This window comes from Brienomyrus brachyistius, chromosome 8 (genome assembly GCF_023856365.1).
Source record: "Brienomyrus brachyistius isolate T26 chromosome 8, BBRACH_0.4, whole genome shotgun sequence".
Taxonomy (NCBI): domain Eukaryota; kingdom Metazoa; phylum Chordata; class Actinopteri; order Osteoglossiformes; family Mormyridae; genus Brienomyrus; species Brienomyrus brachyistius.
The window spans coordinates 20,693,292-20,715,333 of NC_064540.1; the positions used below are offsets into that span (position 1 = coordinate 20,693,292).

The 22,042-nt window shown below is 45.3% G+C and overlaps 1 long non-coding RNA gene across 1 annotated transcript; it reads left to right on the forward strand.

Moving 5' to 3' along the window:
• The first annotated feature begins 4,916 nt into the window (after positions 1 to 4,916).
• Positions 4,917 to 18,837, forward strand: LOC125747894 (uncharacterized). The gene is made up of 4 exons (XR_007399388.1): positions 4,917 to 5,112; positions 8,919 to 9,028; positions 17,931 to 18,025; positions 18,232 to 18,837. It is a non-coding gene; the product is annotated as an uncharacterized LOC125747894 (long non-coding RNA).
• Positions 18,838 to 22,042: the final 3,205 nt, after the last annotated feature.

Genomic DNA, 22,042 nt, shown 5'->3' on the forward strand with positions numbered 1-22,042 from the left:
ATAGCCTTGCATCATGAATATCAGTATGAAAGGTATATATTTTCCTCAAATGGTATAAAATATCTGTGCGAGCGTCTTGCCCCATATATCCGCAGCACTATCCACCACAGCTGTGCATTACTAAGCTCGCCTTTGCTTATCTGTCCTCTGTCCGAGATGCGGAAACAAGCACAGAAATAAACATTGTATTTCTGAGCACGATATACTCATATAGAGTACAGGTTGTGTCTGCTTCACTTGGGTTACTTTGTAATATTGATCTGTATTACTTACACAGATGTCACATGACCATCATAACAAGCACAGTCCCTCTTTACACTTGGTTTTAAAAGGCATCTTGGGCAAACGCATCAGAAGTAGACTGCTGAGACACACTGCTGTTTACACCCATGTGTACCACGCGTGGGCAAGTTATCCAGCTGCCTGATTGTGTTAAGGCAGGGGTGTCAAACTCCTGTCCTGGGGGGGGGGGGGGGGGGGGCGGAGCTCTACATGAACACAGGACCTAGACAATAAAACGGGTCTATATTCATTCAGCCAGGTGGGGCAGAGCAATAACATTAACCTGAGCATTTCCAGGGCGGAGGAGCAAATGAAAATTACTTAATTTGTCTGTATGAGATGTGGCACCTTTTCTGCTTCTTTCGTGCAGTTTCAAGACTCACATTCTTTAACTCTTTAACTAAGACTAGAGTATCATATTATCCTGCTACTTCAACCCCCAAAGCAGTTTTCCCCAAATAGGCAGCGCATAGGATCAAATTTGGCCTGCAGGAGAAACCCTCCAAGTCAAGTCTCAGGAAACGTAAGAGTTGAAGGCGTGGTTCAATTATCATTATCATTATTTTTTTGTCTATGCTTCTAAAAAGCAGAAAATCCCGCACTGACGTACTGTACTCTTTATTTATCAAGGACATGGGGTTATAGGTCAGGGAGACAAATTGGTCTGTTCCAACAAAGGGGAACACATACAAACTCGGTTTGTCTTTTCATATTTGAAAAGACGCTGGTCTCTCTTGCGTCACCCCTTAGCAATCTACACAGCTTTAGGAGTGCGTAAGTCAGACTGTCAAACGTGATCTATGGTTAAAGAATTTAAAAATAAAAAAAAAACACTTGCAAGCATACAACATTCCTAAACCTTTGTTGCCAAAAGAGAATATTTCAGATGCTTGGAGAGTGTGCAAGTGAAGAAGGTTAACCTAGTAAAAAAATGAATTCTTCTGGTGAAAACATTCAGAGCTGTACACTTTTCTGGAAGCCAGTCATATTGATTTGCATTAAAGTGTCTCAGACAAAAGAAATGTATACGATGCAGATACCCTGCTTGTTACAAAGAATCTAATAAAATGTATGAAATATTGTAACGTTATAAGGCTCCGGGTTAGCCGTTAACGATCATAGCCTTAGGTTTAGAATCGTATATTATTCCATTCCATTACAAATATTTTCTCATTTTTGTTAATAGTCTTGGGTAACAGCACCCTCTGCTGCAGATAAGGAAGTATTGCATCACATTGGAATCCAAGCTCAGATAGATAATTTCATTAATTCTGAATTTACATTAGTTACTGCAGGAAAATACAAAAACAAACTACAAAAGGACGATAACGTAACATAAATACTGTGCAGGCAGGTCTCGACTTGTTCCACTCTTACATAAGTCAAATTCTACGTAAGTCGGATAGACAGATAAATAAAAGTTAAAACTTATTAACATGCTTACGTTACTTTTTTGCGTTAGGGCTTTGTAAAAGCTTTTTTGTAAATATTTTTGTTTTAATTATTAAAATGTTTTTACTGCTGTAACCTGCACTTTTTGAAATTGTTGGTACGAATTTCAAACATGCAGTAAATAATTTATATAGTTTGAAATGCTCTGCCTTTTTAAGCTAACGTTGTCCTTAAGTTTGATTTACCTTTTTGCATCCAGACAGTAGTATTTATCCACACTGGGATTTACCTAACAAAGGTAAATCATGCTTGACTGTTGTAACATTCACTTTAAAAAAGCATTGCGTTAGAACACTTTTGGGCTTCATTTCAGGATCAGCTGTCTGGCATTGACTGTGAGAATTTGGGTTCAAACTCACGCTAAGCTTGTAATTCCTCCCGCAAATTTTACAGTTCTATCCAATTGTAATAATGACTAGGGGGAGTTGGATATCAGACAGGAATAATTTGTTCTTCCTAATTGTGTAGCTCAAGTTCATTTCCCTGCAAAGTTTCATTCTTTTCCTTCAGTTCATTTCGCTTGTCCTCAGAAATATGACATGAATGCTGCTTCCCTCCTAGAATTTGGCCAGTGAGAGTCAGTGAGGCATGTACAGGCATGCTGTAAGCAACCATATGATTGGCTGGAAATTAAACCTGTGACTGAATGGATATGAACAACCGTTCACCCACTCATTCATCAGTTCGGTCATTCCTTAGCAGAGGGGTGCCATGCTCCAGTCCTGGAGGGCGAGAAATCCTGCATGTTTTTATTTTGGGGTTTCCCCTCATTTATCACCTGATGCAACTCCTTGTGCTAATTACCACACAGCTTTTGAGCTGAATAATTTTTGCAGGAACAAGGAAAGAACTAAGCTACACAGGGCTCCGGCCCTCAAGAACTGGAGTTTCACATCCCTGCCTTAGGGTCTCTCGTTCTGAACGAGTTAGTGAGCGAGTTGATGAATGAGAGAGTCCCTCGTTTACCACTCACTCACCTAATCGGTCCTCTCCTTCGGGTCATTCTCGTTTTCAGTGAACGAGAGACCCGCACGTCGGTCGTGACTGAAATACGCCATCTACTGGTGTAGTTTAATAGCCTACATGTACTTTTGGATGCTGCATTTGGATTTTAGAGATGCAACATTTTCACCGTGTAAAACCATTTTAACCAAGCTTCGTTAGCGTTTGGAAACGCTATGGTACAATGTTGCCAAGACTTCAATAAACGTTATTTTTCTCACACAACCTATTGGTAGTATTTAGGTTACTTCTTAGCACCATTTAGCCTAAACAACAGGCAATATTTTGACATATCGGAAAACAAGTGTTTCAAAACTATTTTATACAAACCGGAAGTGTGGCTGATCAAGCTGAGAACGAATCTTATAGATGAACTGAATCAAACGAACTGTATTCCAAAAAGTCATTTTATCTGTTCTTAGTTCTTTCAATTGTCATCTGACTTTTATTGATTAATATCCGATCTTCAGCTATTCTTTCCGTTTTCTCATTGGATTTCAGGGGATCAGCGACGCTCACTGGCTTGTTACTCATACCGTCTCTCTCACATAGCCAGCCTAAGGGATGGTTGTCCTCGCCTCATGCGCAAAGGGGGAAGTCGCCGGCAATGATCTTTTTAGTGTTGGACCTGATTATGTGCAAAAGCACTGTATTAGCCTCAGGGACGGATTACGGACCGGGCCAGCTGCCCAGGAGCCCTTGGGGTGCAGGGGGCCCGTGGGGCCCCTAGCCTAAAACAATTTAGATATCAACAATATATTTTCGTTTGTCTATTTTAGAGGACCTACATTCTTTGATCCTCTGCCTACAAGGGCCCCTGACCCTATAGGGAGGGCGTTTGGCTGCCAAGGGCCCTTGAATTGTGGTGGTGGTGGTGGTGGTGGGGGGGCCTCGCGAACGTTTTGCCCAGGGGCCCACACAACCCATAATCCGTCCCTGATTAGCCTAGATGTATGACCTGTGTTCTGCTGTGTCTTGTAGTATGCGTTTTAAAATATCCTGGTTTGCTTAAACAGCTTATTCACTTTGCGTAGGTGTCGTAGTTCCCGTTGTGTTTACTTGTGTGCATTTTAAACGTTTTGCATCAACCACGCTTAATTTCACTATCTAGAATTAAGTTATCTAGCGTTTCTAGCAAGCTATACTTATTTGGCATTTAGTATGCAACGTTATTCTTTCAGTCACATACACCCACAAACAAACTACTGATAAATCGGGTAAGTTCAGCTTCAAGGTAACAAAAAGTTAAAGAAGGTAAAAGGTTTAAAAAAAAAAAAAGACCAGCATCAAAATCTAGCATAAAATGCAGGTGCTTATAAGATCTACTCATTGCCATTTCTCATTCGACCTGTTTCAAATTTCAGTTGTGACTAAGCTTTCCTTATTTATTCAGCAATCATTCAGCCTACATACATTACTTTTATTTTTCATTCTTGATACGGCTAAAGCATTTTCCATAAACTAAGGACTTCCTACTCCGCATCGCGTTAGCAGGTTCTCACATGCAGAACAAAATGGAGCAGTGTTCCCTTTAAAAAAGAAAAAAGATGGTAAATTCCATCAAAATCTTAACGATATTATAAACTCCAAAACACGCCAGAAAATAACATTATATTCACAGGGGGAAAAAAAAACAAAACTATTACTTGGTATCATTAGCATTGTCAGACACAATTAACCTACACATTTCTCTGACTTGTATTAAAGAAAAACCAACATCTTGTTTTGTAGCGTAACGGAACGCAAATTTCAACCAATCGACGAAGATCATGAGTTTTATTTTAGCGCATCATCGGATGCTTTCCAAAGACCACGGAGAAAAGTCTGCGCATTTTATATCCGACAGCATATATATATGCGCCACATACGAAATTTTTGACAAAATATGTAAAAAGGATTATTACTTCACATTTTGGATCTTGCTAACACCTTTCGTTCAATGAAACGTGATATTTGTTCTTATTTTGTTTGATTTTTTTTGTTCCTCTCTTTCCCTCTCAATCGCCGACCCGGCGATTTTCGGTAAGCTGATTTTCAGCGCCACGTGATCCCGTCCAATGTTTGTAAACACGCGTCAGTCACATGTGACGCTGACGTCAGAGAAAGAGTCCCCGCTGCGTGTCCGCCAATCGCAATGCGGGGGCGTGGCAATGGGGGCGTGACCTGATGTGACGTGCTGTGGAAAAAACGTTTAGGGAAGGGAGAGAGGCACTCGGGACGGGGGGGATAGTAGTCGGTGATAAGGCGTAGGGAGTTATTATTCGGGATTGGGAATAGTGGGAATCGGTGTGATGAGTCAGAATTGGGGTGATAGACCAGGTTCTTACAAAGCCGTCGCTTGATCCGCAGTGGTCACCAGCGAACCTGTTCATACATGTAAGTAGTGTTTTTATTTATAGGGGGAAATATATCAATTCTGTGTTTATCACTACGACGCCAAAGGTGCACACATACGTCACACGCGTTTAATCCACTCATACTTAGGCTACTAATAGAGTAGTAATTTGGCTTTATTGGAGTTTCTGCCAGTATCTCATGCATGCGGGATATGCGACTGCGACGCCAGCTTGCTGGCTTCTTGGTGGCGCTTGCTGACTTGCCGTCTTACGGCTTATATAAAGAGCACTGCGTCAGAGAGAAGACCGTCGGCTAAACGGTCCGATACGTGCGGCATTTTATCTGCGTTTAGGTAAACAGGACAACTGCTCGGCCAGGCAAAAGTAAAGTGCATGATCTGTTACAATCAATAATGATAACAATAATTATAATGTAGCAATAAAAAGCGACAGAATATTTTCAGAAACTGCACTGGACTGCGATGTTGCACAGAGGGAGGCGGGGTGTAAATTAATCGGTAAAAACCTGGCGGGGGCGAAGGGATGTTACGCAGTTCTTATTGGGAGTGCGTATTAATTTTCCCATGACACCGTGAGCGTTACATGTACAGTTTGTATATCGGGGGTGTCCAAAAAACACACGCACAAAACGTCATAAACATGCATTGATATCCGGTATATTTTATTTAAGTATACTGTTTAAATAAAACAGGATTCTCCGCATCATCATATATGAAACGTCAGTTGTTATGCTTATAGTTTAGGAGGAAGGATGTTTACGTGGTTGTATCTGAATATATAGTAACAGAATTTGCATGGGCGTCTGCATGCGTATCACAGTACAACCTCAGACCAAATTTTCTATATAACCGTTTAACGCAAGAAAGATAACAGCTTTAACGACCGTTTCTCCTGGTTGATGTGCGTGAGGTATTTGAAAACTGTGTTATTAAACGCAAATAACTACTTTCTTTATTCCTGCAGCTTTTCAGAATAGATGGGCGGATTTCAAATTGCTGCGCACAGTTGATAAGACGCGCATTAACCTGCTATTGTATTTCTGAACCAAGGTGGTCGCTGTTCTGCTTCGCGACACCGCTGTAGCCATCTGTAAAGTCTTAGGAATCATCCCACACGTACAATAAATGAAGGGGTGGCCTGTTACATTATACTGCCATCCATCAGGCTATCAGTTTCAGGCAATTGTTTTAGCATTCTTATTATTAACGGAAGCAGTGGAAATATTAACAGGGCGAAGTACCTTTAACAAGCAAGCAATAATGTAGCAGTGATGACCCAAAAAAGAGGAAAATATCCATAACAACACAAAACTGTTAGTAATAAGGTTGTTTGTGGTCTGCTGACTGTTCGTGACTGTTGTAAATGCAGAATTAATAGCCCTGACTGTCCCAGGACACACTGACGGGCAGGTTTGTATACGCCTGCGGCCAGTCGTACTGTCTGCGATTATGCCCCTATTGCCATCGCGAATTGGAGATCCCACCATCGGGATTCCTCCAGTGGACCGGGACAGTGGTTTGTTGCACTTGTGTGCTGAAAAGCGAAGCAGTGGGAAGCCAGCCAAAGACACAGCTCCCTGTGTTGAGGGAGGGGGGGTGAGAAGAATTGACTCATCACCATGGAAAGCAGTCGGCAGGATGCTCGACAACACAAAGCACTTTGGAAGAGAGATGTAGCGCGATGCAGGGCCCACAGGACGCCTCTTTATTTATGCCTTATGGACAGTAATTGGAACAGGGGAGAAAAAAAAAATAAAGTTTTGATGACGCTGGTGAATGAAGTTAAAACCGGCAGGACCAGCTAACAGTGACTCATGGTGAAGCTTATTCTCTGTGTGCTTTAGGTAAAAAGAAGAAATTATAAAAGTGCACAAAAGCTTAAAGGGCTGAGGGTGGACGGGGAGGGGGGTGTTAAAGTATGTGCACATGTAAGATCTTATTTTATTTATATTGTCATGTAATCCCAGTAAAAGAGGTCCTCTTAGCGAAAATGGAAAGGTAAGCAATTCCACAGTCACCAGACTGTCGATTCCATGCCGTCTTCACCTCCCGAGTGCCGAAACCAAATATTTGTATCTCTTGTGCATGTTGTCTCCGTCTGCCCTCATTTGAAGCCAGTGTGTAAATACCTCTGTTTAATATTTTGTTGGTTAAAACTTTGTGGGGCGGGGGTGTGAAAGTTGAATTTGCAGTTCTGCCGCTGGCCTACTTCCGAGGAGGGCGAAGTGTGACGCATCACAGTAGCCTGTCACTGCTCGCTGCTCGGTGACGCTACGCAGGAAGTGAAACGTCGAAGGGCTGCAGGCTTGTATATTTGTACCTCGCTGCACAGAACGTCGACTTTGTCATTGGTGGGGACCAGCTGTCGCTCGAATCCTCAGTCACCCAGATTTCGCTTGTTTATGCGACCTTCCAGTGGGTTTTATCGGACTGTCCACTGCCTGGATCACACGCTCCATCACAGAACCTTCTAGAACCTTCTTCAAGCTGAGCGAAAAAATACCTGTGATTACTGAAAGTAGATTAAGAGGGGGGGTGAGTTTAGGCCGCCCCCCCCCACATGGCGTATTGGGGTTTTGACCTGGGTGAGGCCGAGTCGCTTCTCTTGTAGGGTACAGCGCTTCACGCAACGACGCATCTAAAATTATCAGCTGCCGCCCGGTGAACGGCTCAGTATAAATAGCTGGGGGGGGGGGGGAGCGTCGATGGTTTGTTTTGGACGTCACCGTCATGTGGTAACTTCATTCGCCGATTTGGGGCTGGTGCTTTTCCCAAGGCAGTTTACCCAAGGCAGTTTACCTAAGGTAATTCTGCTCAGTTTACTTGAAGTGAATGTTGTTCCTACACGTTTTCATCTTGATGGAGGATTCAGAGAGGGACTTTGGGACAATCAGGGGGACAGGGCCACTTGGGGGCTGTCTGGACGACAGCTGCCCGAGGTTGGCATTTCTTACCTCTGGATATCCTTCCCAGTCTTTCTCCCTTGCCTATCCCCATGCCCATTTGTTGCTCTCGCACACCCCCCCCCGAGCCCATCGGGTAGTGCAGTGAAAATCAGTTCTTCCGGCATCGACCTGGCAATCTCAAGCTGAACCCAGTGACTGCGGCAAACCCAGAGTCACAGGCCACATCAAACGCTCTGGACGGGGGCCCAAAGCAGAACTGCATGTGCTGTGTCACCTATTAGTGCGTCATTGGGCTGGTTGTAAGGGTTGTTTGCCCTTAAGTATCTTTGGAACGAAAAATCCATCCAAAGTCGTGTAAAAAAAGAAACCAAGACAGGGCACAGGACTCAAGCTAAAATGACACTTTGACATCTTCTCTGCATATGTGCTCTTAAAATGCAAGGAGAATGTCAAACCAGAAATAAAATTAAAAAAATAAAGCAGCTTTCTAGTCCGTGCTGACGTGGGCAGGCTAGGCTGAGCTGCTGGACCACAGCCTGGTAATCTTGGGGTCCCCCCCCAGCACATGCCCACGCGCCCGCCGTTCACGCTGAGGGCCAGACATGGGCAGGGTTTGGCCTGAACAATCCACGATGAGGTCATCTTGGTTCTGCTCCGAAACACCAGACTAATAATTAAACGATAGTTTAGCATGTATCTGCCTTCCGCCACGTAGAGAAAGACATAATATGTCGCTTGGATTAATCATTATTCCTAAATAAACATCAACGTTGCTTTTGGAGGATTTGTTTCTAAACCCCTAACATTCGCTTTGGAGAAATGTGGGTTCTCCTAGCCTCATCATTTCTACACACACGCATTTTAATTCGGAGCTGTAATCTGTTAATGGCTTATAGTTCTTCCTGCATTTGTCCATGCAGATGGAGAAGTCCAGTGCATCATGGGAAGTCCAACGCGTGACAGGAAGCTCCCCTCTTTTGTACCTGGACCCGGACTGGCAAGCGAGGAGCCAGAGCACGTAGACAAACAGGTAGGAGAAGAGGAAAGGCTCTTCTTTATATTACAAGAGAGCATGAGAGGCCTGGTTAGGGATTATATGTAACCCTTCACCATGAAATGAGTCTTCAGTCGCACTGGTAGAAATACACCCATAAGACTCATTTCGTGGTGATGGGTCACATATTGGCTCTAGTAACCATTCTGAGATAATACAGCCTGCGAGGAGTGTTGGTCGAGCCTAGATTTTTGCACTGAGGTGAAACTAGAACCTGGAATCCTTGCCCCGTGTCTTAGCTGACAAATAATTTGTGTTATTAATGCTTTTAAAGTATTTTTTTTTTTTGGAAACTCATTGATAAGAAATTGTAAACATGTGTCAGTCCTGCCTAGAACTCTCCTTAGTTTTCAGAGGAGATTGAACCGGTGAGAGCAGAACAATAGACATTAACTTTTGGGGAGTGGGTCTCGGCTATACGGACACACTGCATAGCTGTCGGACCTTCACGTCACGACGGGTCTCCAAAATACCCAGCATTCACCTTGGCAGCTGGAACACAGTTGATTTAATTGATCACATCTGGGAATAATTTCAGAGGAAGGTCAAAGATCTCCAAGTCCACCTAACGCCATTACGAAGCATCGAGAGGCCTTGGAATTTCTAAAAGTGATCCACTCACATCCTGCCTGCCGTCCAGGGTGATCATGCGAAGCCTTTCCAGAGAAACCGGAATTTCCGCTGTCGCCCGAATTGAGTACACAGGTTAAAGGAAAACCAAAATAGGCATTTGAAAATGTCACAGAACATCGATGGCTAACACATGCGCCATGTCTCTCGAACAGAAGCCTGTAGTTGCGTTCACTTGGCAGGGCCATTTAGGTGACTGGTGAGCTAGTGACATCGGCATTAAGATCCCAAAATGCACCAGAGGCAGAAAGTTACTCATATGACCAGAAGGTCAAGCTGGCGGAGTCAGATTTGGGGTCATTGAGAAAACCCTGTTTGTGACTTTTCTGGAGGAAGTTTGTCTGCCGTTGTTAGTTTTGGTGCATTTGCGGTTGGAAGCCTTCATTCCCCGCAAAAAGCAGAACCTCGGACTTCTCTGTCTGCTATCCAGGGTTAGGGCTCCCTGCAGGGTGCTGACCAGGGCAGCCGCACGCCAGCTACGGCCGCGGCCACTGAAATATTAAAGAGCAAAAGGCAGCTGTTACGTTTACAGTGGCTCCCACATTCACCTTGGCGGATTGGCGAGTTTGGCATGGTTCCAGCGGAGAGCCGCAGATGGTCCTTACGTGCTGAATCATGCCCTCTGAGAGATCGGTCAGTTCTGGATTGTTCTGGAAAGCTCGGGGACCCATGCGTCACAGCGTCAGCTGACGGTCTCAGTCCGTTTGCAGCTGCGTAAGTCCTTTCATTCTGGTCATCGTTGTGATTGGAAGATCCTCATTCCTGGAGTTGTGTCACCAGCCCCCCCACCCCCCAAGCAAGGTGTGACGCAGGCCCCCTCCCTCCACCCCACCCCTCACTGTCTACCCATCTCATTATCTCTCATCTTCATTGTTTGTTTGTTTGTTTTTTTTTTTGCCTTACTCCAAAAGTGGGACGGTACGCCTTTAAAAGCACTAGTTGTCAGGTGACTGAGGAGACACAGTCAGCACAGCTTGCAGGAAGAAACCGAACGCAGTGGAGTACCGCCGAGAGGGAGGGAGAGAGAGAGAGAGAGAGGGAAAGAGAGAGAGATAAAGAGAGACCTGGCTTGAGCGAGGCAGAGAGAGAGAGGAGGCGTGGAGGCAGGCTGGTGGGATAGAAGCGTCCCTTTAACGGTGTCGGTGCGACAGCAGTGCCAGTGGCCGGAGTTGTTGAAGAAGGCGCACCGTACTCTGGGTGGGGGGGGCAGGAGCAGCGGGTGGGGGGGGGGCTCAGGGAATTAAGTGCTGCGTCACAGCGAGGCAGAGATATTGTGAGGACAGGCGGTCACACGCACGGCTGTCTGAGGCTCGACGCCGGCCCAGCCGTCCCACCGTCCTTCCGCCCAGCCGTCCCGCCGGCCGTCCACCATCGGGGCTTTGTTGACATCCAGAGGAGCGACGGAGCTCCTGCTGCCATCGCGGCTTGAGAAGGAGAGCGATCGCAGGCACGGCAGCGGGAGAGGCGTTCTGGATTAGTTGCTACGTCACTTTTTCACGTCAACAGGGAGAAGCAGCAGCTAGGATAACAGAAGCCTAGACTGTGCAACCTGCGCACCCTCGCAGGCTTTTCCCGGCGTGTCTGTCACTAACGCTGCCTGTGACCAGCTCCCTCCGCCATCCGTGGAGGGAGCGAGGGGCTGCGGACGCAGACGGTGGCGCAGTTTGGGTCGGACCGACGTGGACCCGGAGCGGGGTACGAGGCAAGCAGTTAACGCAGGGCGGACTGTTCTGGAAGATTCTTTGTGTCAGGATAGCATGTGCCTGAGAGTGGCATAGAAGAAGGAGGTCATTATCGTCAAATATACGTACAGTGACGCCAATGGTGGCAAAGGGAATATGTGGGTATAAATATCATATGTAAACGACGCATAAATCGGTATGTAAATAGGCGCTCATGCATATATTTACCTGTTGCTCTGCTAAATGCAAGTTGACGCATGAAAATCTGTCTGTATACATATGCTGAATCAACTGTGAAATAGCATCTCCTCTCTACACAACAAGTCATTTTTAAAGACTTGTTATTTTTCTCATTTCAGCCCCGATTTAGCGGACGACCCTGTGGTAAGTGACAAACCCAGAGTTCGCTCTCAGCTGGGTCGAGGACCTGCGGGATGCAGCACAGGGCAGGGGTGATGTTAGCCAGATTGGGCGGGGTCTAAAAGGCGGGGTGGAGGGGTACTCATGTTACATGTTACCTGGGCAGGTCGTACCTCGCATGTGAATTTTTTACTCGCAATGGCGGGTCTGTTCGTGACACAGTGTTTCTTCCTCCCCAAGAGCATGTTGGGGGTGCGGGGGGGGGGGGGGGGGGGGGGGCGGGAAAGAGTGGTGGTTTGGAAGATTCCACAGGATAGATGAAGCAGTGCTTCCGGGCAGCCGGAACGTGCTGTTTACCTTGCTGTCCTGGCAACACATATGACCACTGACTCCCAAACGCATATCCCGGCATAACGGGGGCAAAGGAGCCAAACTCCTCTCCGCCGGCCGCAGTCTAAGCAGCCTCATTTGCTGGATGAGGGGCCGGCAGGTGCACGGCTGATTCCGATTGGCCAAGACGTGACGCGTTGTCATTTCAGTCTTCTGTTTTTGCTGAAAGTGATGGCAGCTGTTTTGGAAAAAAAAAAAACATTCTTGTCAGCATGGCCTCCTGTTTTACAGCCGTGGCCTTAATATATGGAGATAATTTAAATTTAAACGACTGCCTTATACCTATAGAAATATCAACTCAAATATTTATACCGTTTTCTCGGGATTGCGATTGCCAAAGGGCCTCAGCTGGGTACTGTTGTTGTTGTCCTCGTTGTTTTCCCTGTATTAGCTCATAACCAGGAAGTGATGTAGCCGACGTGTAGGTGCTGCTGATGGCCAGCGCTGGTCTGCAGATGATTCAAAGACCTGATTTGTCTTGGTGTGGCACATATGACCAAATTTGTGTCCTTCCCAGAAATGATGTTGGGATCTAGCAGGCTTCCTGAACGAGCCGCGGTGCGGATGGAGTCATTCCCTCCAGCTTCTTTCTGCCACGTCTGCCTGAAGTTTGATGGAAAGAAGTGCAGTTTTTGGCAGAGGGGGGTGGGAGGGGGGGTGATGAGGTTGTCTCCATGGGACGAGAGGCAGCTTTTGGACCAAGAGGTGCCTCGTTAGGACCATATAAATTACCCAGGTCCTTTTTTTGCAGGCCGGACGGGCGGCTGGGTGCCGGCCGTATAAATTCACACAGTGGTTTCCAGCGGTGCCTCTCTCATCGGGCTGTCGGTAATGACACATAGTCATGCTTGGCCTTCAAGGGATACAGAAATTAGTTTCTTTTTTTAGTTTAATCGAAATCGCCTCAAATGCATGGATATGAAGATGCATTAGGTCAATAATCAAACAGTGATGGATTTTTAAAGCAAACCAGCGTGTAACAGCAGCATCTACAACGTGATGTTAAACATTAAAGACTCAGAAATGTTATATCTGCATAACATGCCTGTATATATATATATTTACAAATGGATGAAAGGAACGATGAGAGAGATACCTGAATGCTCAGCCTGCATTGAAACAAGCCCGACAGGGACGTTATTTACTTTATACTGAGATATACGGAGTGCCGACGTATCAGAAGATACCTGTTTGACCGCAGGAGGAGGCTGATAACTTTAGTATTTTGCATCTTTTTTATTTTATAACATTTCTATGAAAGCAAACATTGACTGATATCCGAATCGCTTCGATTATAGAGTTTGTTTACCTTGCAAAGTTTTTAATATGTTCTTCGGGGGCTGGTTATGAGACAACTGGCTTCCGGTGGATGAAGCGGGCCGAGAAAATCGAGGCCTGGGTCTCACTGGTTGGCCAATGGAGCCCAATAATTTTGTTGCACCGCGATCGCAGATGCCCAGCGTGGATTGGGCACGTCGTGTTGCCGGGGAGATTTCAGAATCAGACCAGAGGATGGTTACAGAGGCAGTGAAGAAGCCTGTGGTGAAGGTACATTTAAACTCAGGGGGGTGGTCGTTGGACTTTAGAACCCAATGGCATGAAGTATTATTTATAAATTACCACAGATCACAGGAGTGGCATTTTTAATTAACCTCAATGTGGAAATGCAAGCTCGCTTAGAAAGTTAGCAAGCACGTTCATGTGTTACATCGTACAGGGCAGATGGCAAAAATCAGATTACCAAATGGCTTTTAGAGACCTCTCAATGGATTTTAAATGTGTCGTTTATGGTGCTGTCCGAACAGTTTACCTCTTCACGATGAACTGAAATTTGTAAAAATTTAGTACCTAGAATTTCTCAAACAGCCGTGTAAAATCATTTCCTTCGATTGCAAGCCGCATCAATTTCGGCTGCACTCGGCGTTTGATTAAATTAGCGATCCCCTCGCCTCCGCAGTGGCGGTAATAGGTGAAAATGGTGTCAGTAAGCTGCTGGGTGGAGCTTTCGGGCGAAAAGACGCAAAAAAAAACAGCCATCAGTTGGAAAAGGGCCGGACTTGACAAGCCTCTCTGTGATTTTTTTAGTTCCCATTTTATCCCCCAAAGACACATTGGAGAGGGGAGGGGAGGCATGGCTGTGCCTTTAAGCCTTAATGAACATGTGGTGGGTCAGACGCCGGAAGACAACCGAAGTCTGAAGAAGCGACGCGGAGCTGGAGGAGGGAGAAGCCAGCGGTACGAGACCCCCTCAGGGTCCGCAGAGCTTAACAGAGACGTTTATTTTTATTACCCTGTAATTAACCCCTAAACTTGAGCTTGTCTACCATTTCCCTTCCAGGCTCCTGGGCTCTAACTTCCCAAATTCCCATGTAAAAAGCCCTAGGGGTCACTTACTTTGGGACGCTTCCTAAATGTATAAAAGCAGCACAGCCGGCAAGTCTGTTATGCCACATGGGTGATGCTGCTAATTCGTATGAAGGTTACGTTCGGCACGGGGATTTGGGGTGTGGTGATTTGTTATTGGTAGGTATGTGGGGAGTTGAGAAGGGTATGTAATTAGAAGATGGGTATGTAGTTAGAATGGATGGATAGATGGATGGATATTATGTATATCTAGTTAAAAGTTACATATTTTTGTGTCATTTGTAATTTATGACAATACTGCAGTAAATATGGTTAATATTTTACAAATGTTTCAGAGATATTTTATTAGTGCCTTAATACTTTTTTTTAATGTAAAGGGTACTGGTGAAGATTGAATGTATGTTGCTTATTTTCTGTGCATTTGGCGCTGAGTAGGCATACCTGAATGTCAGGAAGCCATTCATTGCTGTGGCAACTTCACCGTAAGCACGGCTTTCTCCTGGCACACGGAGAGTCACATGGAGCTCTTACTGCCTGCCGTGAAGTTCCAGGGGTTTAGGGTTGCAGGAGAACAAACAACAGACACAGGAGAGCGAGAAAGGGTTGGAGAGAGACTGGGAGTCGTTTCGCCATTTGCGCAAGATGTGTGTTTTATTTGGCTCCCCCCACCCCCTGTCTGGCGGGGGCCTGTTGCCACTCACATCCGGGACGTCATCTTTGAGCCGCTGCCCTTCGCTCATGGGGTTGCGAGTCAGATTGCACGCAAAAAATAAAAGAGATATGATGGGGGGGGCGTGGCTCCCGTTAAAGGGCACTGATGCAGATAAGAAGGATCCTACATGCAATCGGAGAGCAGGGTGGGGAGTGGTTGGTGCTGCACGTATTCCAGCTCAGAAAGTGCTATCATATCATTTCAGTGGTACGGCCTGGAACAAGAGGCAGTAATGGAGGCGAGTAGTGAATGACCCGCATCTGCCTGTATTTCTCCAGCTGGCCTGAGGGTGCCGTCAGCAGGTCCAGCCGGGAGGGTCCTTGGTTCATCCTTTGCGCATGTCTATAGTGCCCCCAAGAATGGGGTGGGGGGCTGGTTTGCTGGTTTCTGTATCGCCTTGTGCGCTGGCCCTTTCCAAGCGTGCCATCTCACTGCCTGGGGAGTGACGGTCCGCATACTTAATCCAGGGGCCTGGCCAAAAAAGGCCCTTTTGTTGGAGTTATCTCCCAAGGACGCGCGGAGTCGGGGCTGAGGACTCGCCACCGTTTGACTGACTTATTCAGGTCATTGAATTAGTCTGTTTTAAGACACGCAGTGTGAGTCATGTGCTTTTTTAAAATAACCCCGGTAAAACCGTCAAGAACCTGTTACCGAATTGTTGACCAAACACTTCTGTTACACCGCCGTTTTGTTTGCCCCTGACTCCAGATGCTAAAACTCGACCCAGGGGTGTTTCACGAATGAGGAGGTTTTCAAAGGGCTGAGGGAGGAGGAGATACTATCCGGGTTTATTTGTAACACCGTCATTCAATACCGCAGCCAGAATCCGGGTTTTTTACGAGTCACGACAAAGACACAAAAAAATACACACGCAACCACATATGTGGTCTTCGGGGAGGCTGCCAAAGTCATCAGCCATTGCAACTGCGGCCATTGATTTCAGTACGGTGTTTTTTGCACATTAATCTGGCCTTCTATATAGACCATAAATAACCCTGCATTAGACCATAAAATATATATATTCATGCATACAATTCTGTACGATCAATTGCCCCTACTGGGTATAATCAGGCAGGATCAGTGTCTAAAGTCCAAGCTAAGGTGTGTCCCATGTGAACGGCCAGGAGTACAGGGCAATGGTTTATGTCACATCGTAACGCTAGTGACAGAATGTGTGTCGTGCTTCTTTAAATGAAGACGTTATGCTTCCATAAAAGGTACATCACAAGAGGTACTGCTGGTAGGGCCCTGTTTTAAAGTTTTCGGTTTGGAAAACCCCTCAGCCCTGGCCATGAAACGGAGCCACGGATAGAAGTGGTCCTTAATGAAAGGTCACAAGAATCGAGATCCTTTGTCTGCACTAACGCCATCGCCCAGCGCCTCACTGGCTCTCCAGCAAGTGGGGAGGGTGGGGGGGTAGACAATCAGCCAGGGTTGAGTTTCAGGCCGAAGGGCGTCCCTCGGAACTTTAAACGAGCGATTCACTTGCCAACACCCTGGCACTGTTTTATTGGTAGGATAAGTGAGCAGCAACTGAAGACTTGGAAGGTTGTTTGTGTTGGGGGGGGGGGGGGATCTAGGCACTGTGTCAGTAAGACTGCTATTGGTTACACCCACCTGATCTTAAAAAAAAAAACCACCCGCCTCCCCCAATCTCTGACGTACGTAAGTGTATCGTTAATTTCCATCAGCTTATGCCGTATGAATTATTGGCGCTTAATGAAAAACCTGAGAACACCCATGCTATTTTCAGCAAACAGTGATTAGCGACTTCAGGAAACTGCAGAGAAGGGTATGTCCTGGACGGGGATGGAGGCAATCATAAGGAACACACGGGCATAGAGGGTCCTGACCGCAGGAGCCAGACCTCACTGCTGGGGCAAGACCCCTGCATGTTCGGGGTGCCAGGCTGCCTGGCTGACTCCACACTCACTCGGAGGTCTTTGGCCTCTTCGGATCTTTTGCTCTGACTTCGTTGCAGGATTACATGGAATGTTAGACACTTGGGCTTCCTTATACACATTTCGACATTGAGGAGCCTGAGGTGCAAGGAAACGTAAAACATTTACAGCAGAAGTGAAAAGGTTAGCGGAAATACAGGGGTTTAATATTGTAGAGGGGAACAATTAAGCCGCAGGAATGAGTGGGGGGGGGGGGGTTGCAGTAAACAGGATCCTTTGAGGAATGAGTTTAAGACAGCCGGTTCAAACACGCTTTCCTTTCTCTCACAGAACAAAGGGTACGGTAACCTGACGCGCACAGCCTGTGTATCTTCCCTCTGTCGGCCGATTCTTTCCTCTCAGGTCTCCCCCCATAGATCTGGGCTCTACAGATGACAAATCTGAACCGTGGGGCCGTGTGGACAAGGCTTTCCAGTGTCACGAAGCAAATATTAGCCCTTACATAACAAGTGTCGGTGCCTACTGATGTGGCAGAAAAGTATGTGTAGGGGTTGGGCGGGGGGGCAGAAGGGTTGCTGTCTTAATTTAAAAAACTGTTTCCTCTTGTTCTTTTTTGGGCTCACAAGTTCTACATCTGTGTTTTCATTTTCTTTCATCTTCTTCAAGGTACTTTGTCACCATGGCTGTCTTGTTTGGTGTTGTCATGACAGTGTTGTGTAAAGAAACGAAATAATCATGATATGTTGTGCTTTACAAGGACTGCCATGTAATGGAATACATGCTTTTTGTTTCGTCTGCTCTATCCAGGTTCTGATTAAATACATTTCCTCTTTTGTCAGGGCGGATCAGGTTCCTGGCAGAGTCATTCCTAGTTTGCCTTTTTTGTTTTCAAATTACATCACACTTCAGCAGACGGATAACCCAGGAAATGGAGGTGAGTGGCACATTATTTTAAGAAATAATTTCAAGAAATTATACAGAAATAAGGCATGACACACTTAACTGCAAAGATATCACATTTTGAATTTAGGGGTTCTATAACCTTATCTTTAGCCCTTTGAAGTGTGGTATAAATAATTATATTCTTTCTAATGCTAATAAGAATCTCTCTCTTGTTTCTGGTTGGCTTGGATTCAGCAGATGTCTAAGGCAGCTTCAGAGTTCAAAGGTCAGCACGTCTGTTTGAAGTCCTGCGTCTGTCATTGCAGTTCGTCTTCAGGAAAACTCTCACGATCTTTATCTTCCATTCAGAAACCAGAAAGTGTCTGCTAGCATCTTTCTTACTTTTGTAACTTGTGTATGAATTGGATCATTAGAAAATGTGGTGGATTTCAATCTGGTCCTGGAGTATCTTCAGTTTTTACCCGTTTTTGTTAAAAACCAGCTTCTGCTGTGAAGTTTTGATCAGTGTCCTATACTTCGAGGCAGAGGTTCTAGGCTACATGTAACCTGGCACTGGGCAAGTCGGGTGGATGATGGGACTGCGCCCGTGTGAAATTCTGTTTGTGCTAAAGGTGTGGTTTGGGTTCAAATCCCACTACTATGGCTTTACCTTCACTTTTATTAGTTAGTCCAGTACAGATACTTGTGGTTTAGAAGAGTTTGTATCCAAGCTGAGCTGGACTGACATCCCTTGGATGATGGCCTGTGCCTCAAGCCCTGTTTTTTAGGATTAAAATGTCACTTCCTGTTAGAGTCATTAGTGTACATGACATTGTGTCTTTTAAAATGGAACATGTTACTTTGGCTTGTTTTGGTTAATCTGTGGTTCTTGAATAGTAAAAAAAATCTCTTCATCTGAGATGATTAAATACCAATGCATACTTCATCTTCCAAGAACCTATCCAGTACAGTGCCACAGGAATCAATTAATCTGCTTAGTGAAATAATTTATGGTGGTGATTTGCATTGCATAGTTAACGGTATAAACATATCTCCAAAATTTCAAGATAATATCATGGTGAGAATTTAATCAGCAGAAGTAATTAGCAGAATTTAATCAAGAGCATGATAATAAGAATTAAAACTGATTAATCAATTAATTAAGAGTTCAGTGTAGAAAATAATAGCATATAGATATAGCACGTAGATATGTGACAGTTGCTACCATGCACTGCCAATAATGCTCATAAGTATTGACAAGTATTGATTATTTACATTTAGAGTATCGGTAAAATCATGTCGGTTTTTATATGACAATTTAAACAATATTTTGTTATCTCAGAATATGGTAAAAATATAATGAAAACATGCTTACAGCTAATGATACATTTTTGTTGTTGTTGCTGCTGTTTCTGTGAGTGTTTTCAGTGTACGAGTCTTAACCAGTTTCCGGCAACTTCTGCAGGAACCCTACTGAGGAGAAGACGTACACCTGCAAAGACATTGAGCTAACAGACGAGTCACGCTAACAGTCTGCTTCTGGAAGCTGGTTTCAGATGGTGGCTTAGAGTGTCTATAATATGAATCTAGCACCATTTGAAATCAGTGTTCTTGGGGTGGAAATGGCACCTTTGCCGGCTCAGGGAGAAAAGCTCTGCCGCTGAATGCGCAATTAAAGGCCAGCATTTGTGTTTATATTTGACTCTAGGTTCCTCTTAAGTAAAACCCATTTAGCGTAAAATCCCACAGCATAGCTTTTGTTTGTGGGAAAGAAAAGACTGGATTTTGAAATTAACCAATTCGCAAAAAGAACCTCAGGTGTTATGTGTTCGCTTTGTTTTATACTTCTAATTTTAAAAAGTATGCTTTTAACTTGTGTTGCTGTGGTACAGGAAGTAGCCTGGGAAGTCACACGTCAGCAGAAGGACGCCCCGTGTTATCTCTCATCAGGGCTGACTGATTTCTTCTGGTGTTCAGAGTCACCTGCAGCTTTCTAGCACCATTTGAAATCGGTTACAATGTAGGAGGGAAATCGGCACAGAGAACTTGGAAAGACAAGCGGAGGAGGGAAGAGTGGACGGGAAGGGAGATCCCCAGTCCAGCCTGTGTTTGCACGAGGGTCTGTGGTCCAAGATGATTCAATCGATAACCGTCAATGCATGCAAAGCTTGTGAAAATGTCTTTCTTCAGTAGGTTTTGGTCTGTAACCCACATTTTCTTTTGGCTCTGGGTACAACGAACAAAGGATGCAGTCATTGAAGGTCAGTTCTAAAACCAAAAATAAATCAAAACTAAACAGAAGCCTAACTGGTTCCAAAGTAGCTCGCCGAGCATGTGCTCAGCCTGCTACAGCCTGCCCCCTGGTGCCGGGAATCTGTTCCGTTCCCCCGAGGACTCAGCGGACGCGACCCCGTCGTTTGGCTGTCGCGAGCCACCGCTTCTTATGATCGTGGAATTTTCCGCGAGGCCTAAATTGTGCTTTTTTTGGTCTTTGATTTAAAACGCACTGAGGCGTGATGCTTCCCGTGGCAACTGACTCGGGCGGATAGGATGTTGCACGGACTCCATCCTCGATTACAGGAAATGGCAATCTGGTCATCTGCGACTAACGTAATCCTGGTATACAGAGGTAAGAGCAGTCACAGTTAAAGGTGAGGTGTCATACTGAAAGGTAAAGCAGTGGTAGGTAAATATGTCTGGCAAAGAAGAACAACTTTTTGACCTTTCGTTGTCTATTTCTCTACCTCATAAAGAGCGACAGACGCAGTGTGAGTTTTCTGCGCGTATTGTGGGCTGAGCTTCCTCGCCATGTGCCGTCACTGTTCCGGAACCCAGGCGAGACTCCGCTAGACGCGCAGGTTTCATTTGGGGAAAACAGCAGAATGTTCCGACCTTCTGAACTCGCCTTACATCATCACTTGGCACGAATTCTGCTGGCCGTAAAACCCAGAGCAGCGGCGGCGTGAGAGACAGGTTCTCCTCGCTTCTGTTCTTAAAGCACTAAAGCGGCTTCATCTGTGTTTAGCAGAGACTCCAGCTCAGAGGAATCTTCACACAGCTTCAGTTCTAAATATCTTCATTGCAGTAATTATTTGGAATGTCAGTCGCCTCACCTGGACTTTCAGGCACTAATTAAAGCAAATTGCAAAGCCAGTGGGACTCCAGTCCTCCGGAGTCAGATTGGCACCCCAGCTGTGAGCAGACAGGCACCCTGCGCGTATTCAGCACATGCCAGCCCTGGTTTCTCGCCGGCCACTCCGAGGAACATCACGGTTAAACAGTGAACTCCTGCACTCCATTCTTTGGGACAAAGAGGAATTTTCGATCTAGAAGGAACGGTGAGCTAGGAAACGAGGAGTGTCATATCGTGTATTTACTTGCAGGCTTTGTAAAGGGAAGCATCAGTGTGATCCAATTGAAAATGCAGTCTTTGGCATACGAGAGCCAATACACGATACAGAGACTTAAACGGGTGTGCTGCGTATGTAAGTGTTTGAAATAAATTTTTGTTATGATGTAATATTGTTTATACCACCAGGTGGCACTTCACCGCTGTAATGTAGTCATTCAATTTGATGGCAAGAGTGTCTGAAAGACCTCATTTGTGTTAAACGCTAATATAGTCAGTTACATTGACCCAAAGCCTGCCCTGCAAAAGTTGTGACATGATACAAACCCAAAAATATTAAGTTACCTAAAATATTTAGCACAACCCTTCAGTGCCTTGGCTTCTGCAGTATGGCAGTGATGTTATATAGAATGCAGTCAATTGAGGAATTCATTTCAAGTGAGTGTAATATAAAGCATTTTGAAGGCATAAGTGAAACATAAGGGGCTGTTATGAATTAAGGTGCGCACACATGATAGCACTGTGCCACGTAAATACCGAAGCGTGTACCAAGTATTGCAGCTCAGCCAGCAGAGGGCAGCAGAGGGAAGCTTTGTTATTCCATGATGGTGATCAGTGATTTGGCTGGTTCAGGCATTTTTGTTCACTATAGTTGATTTCTGACTAGAAATATAATTCAGTACAGGTTCATTGCTTACCCCTAAATACTGTTGCTATTAT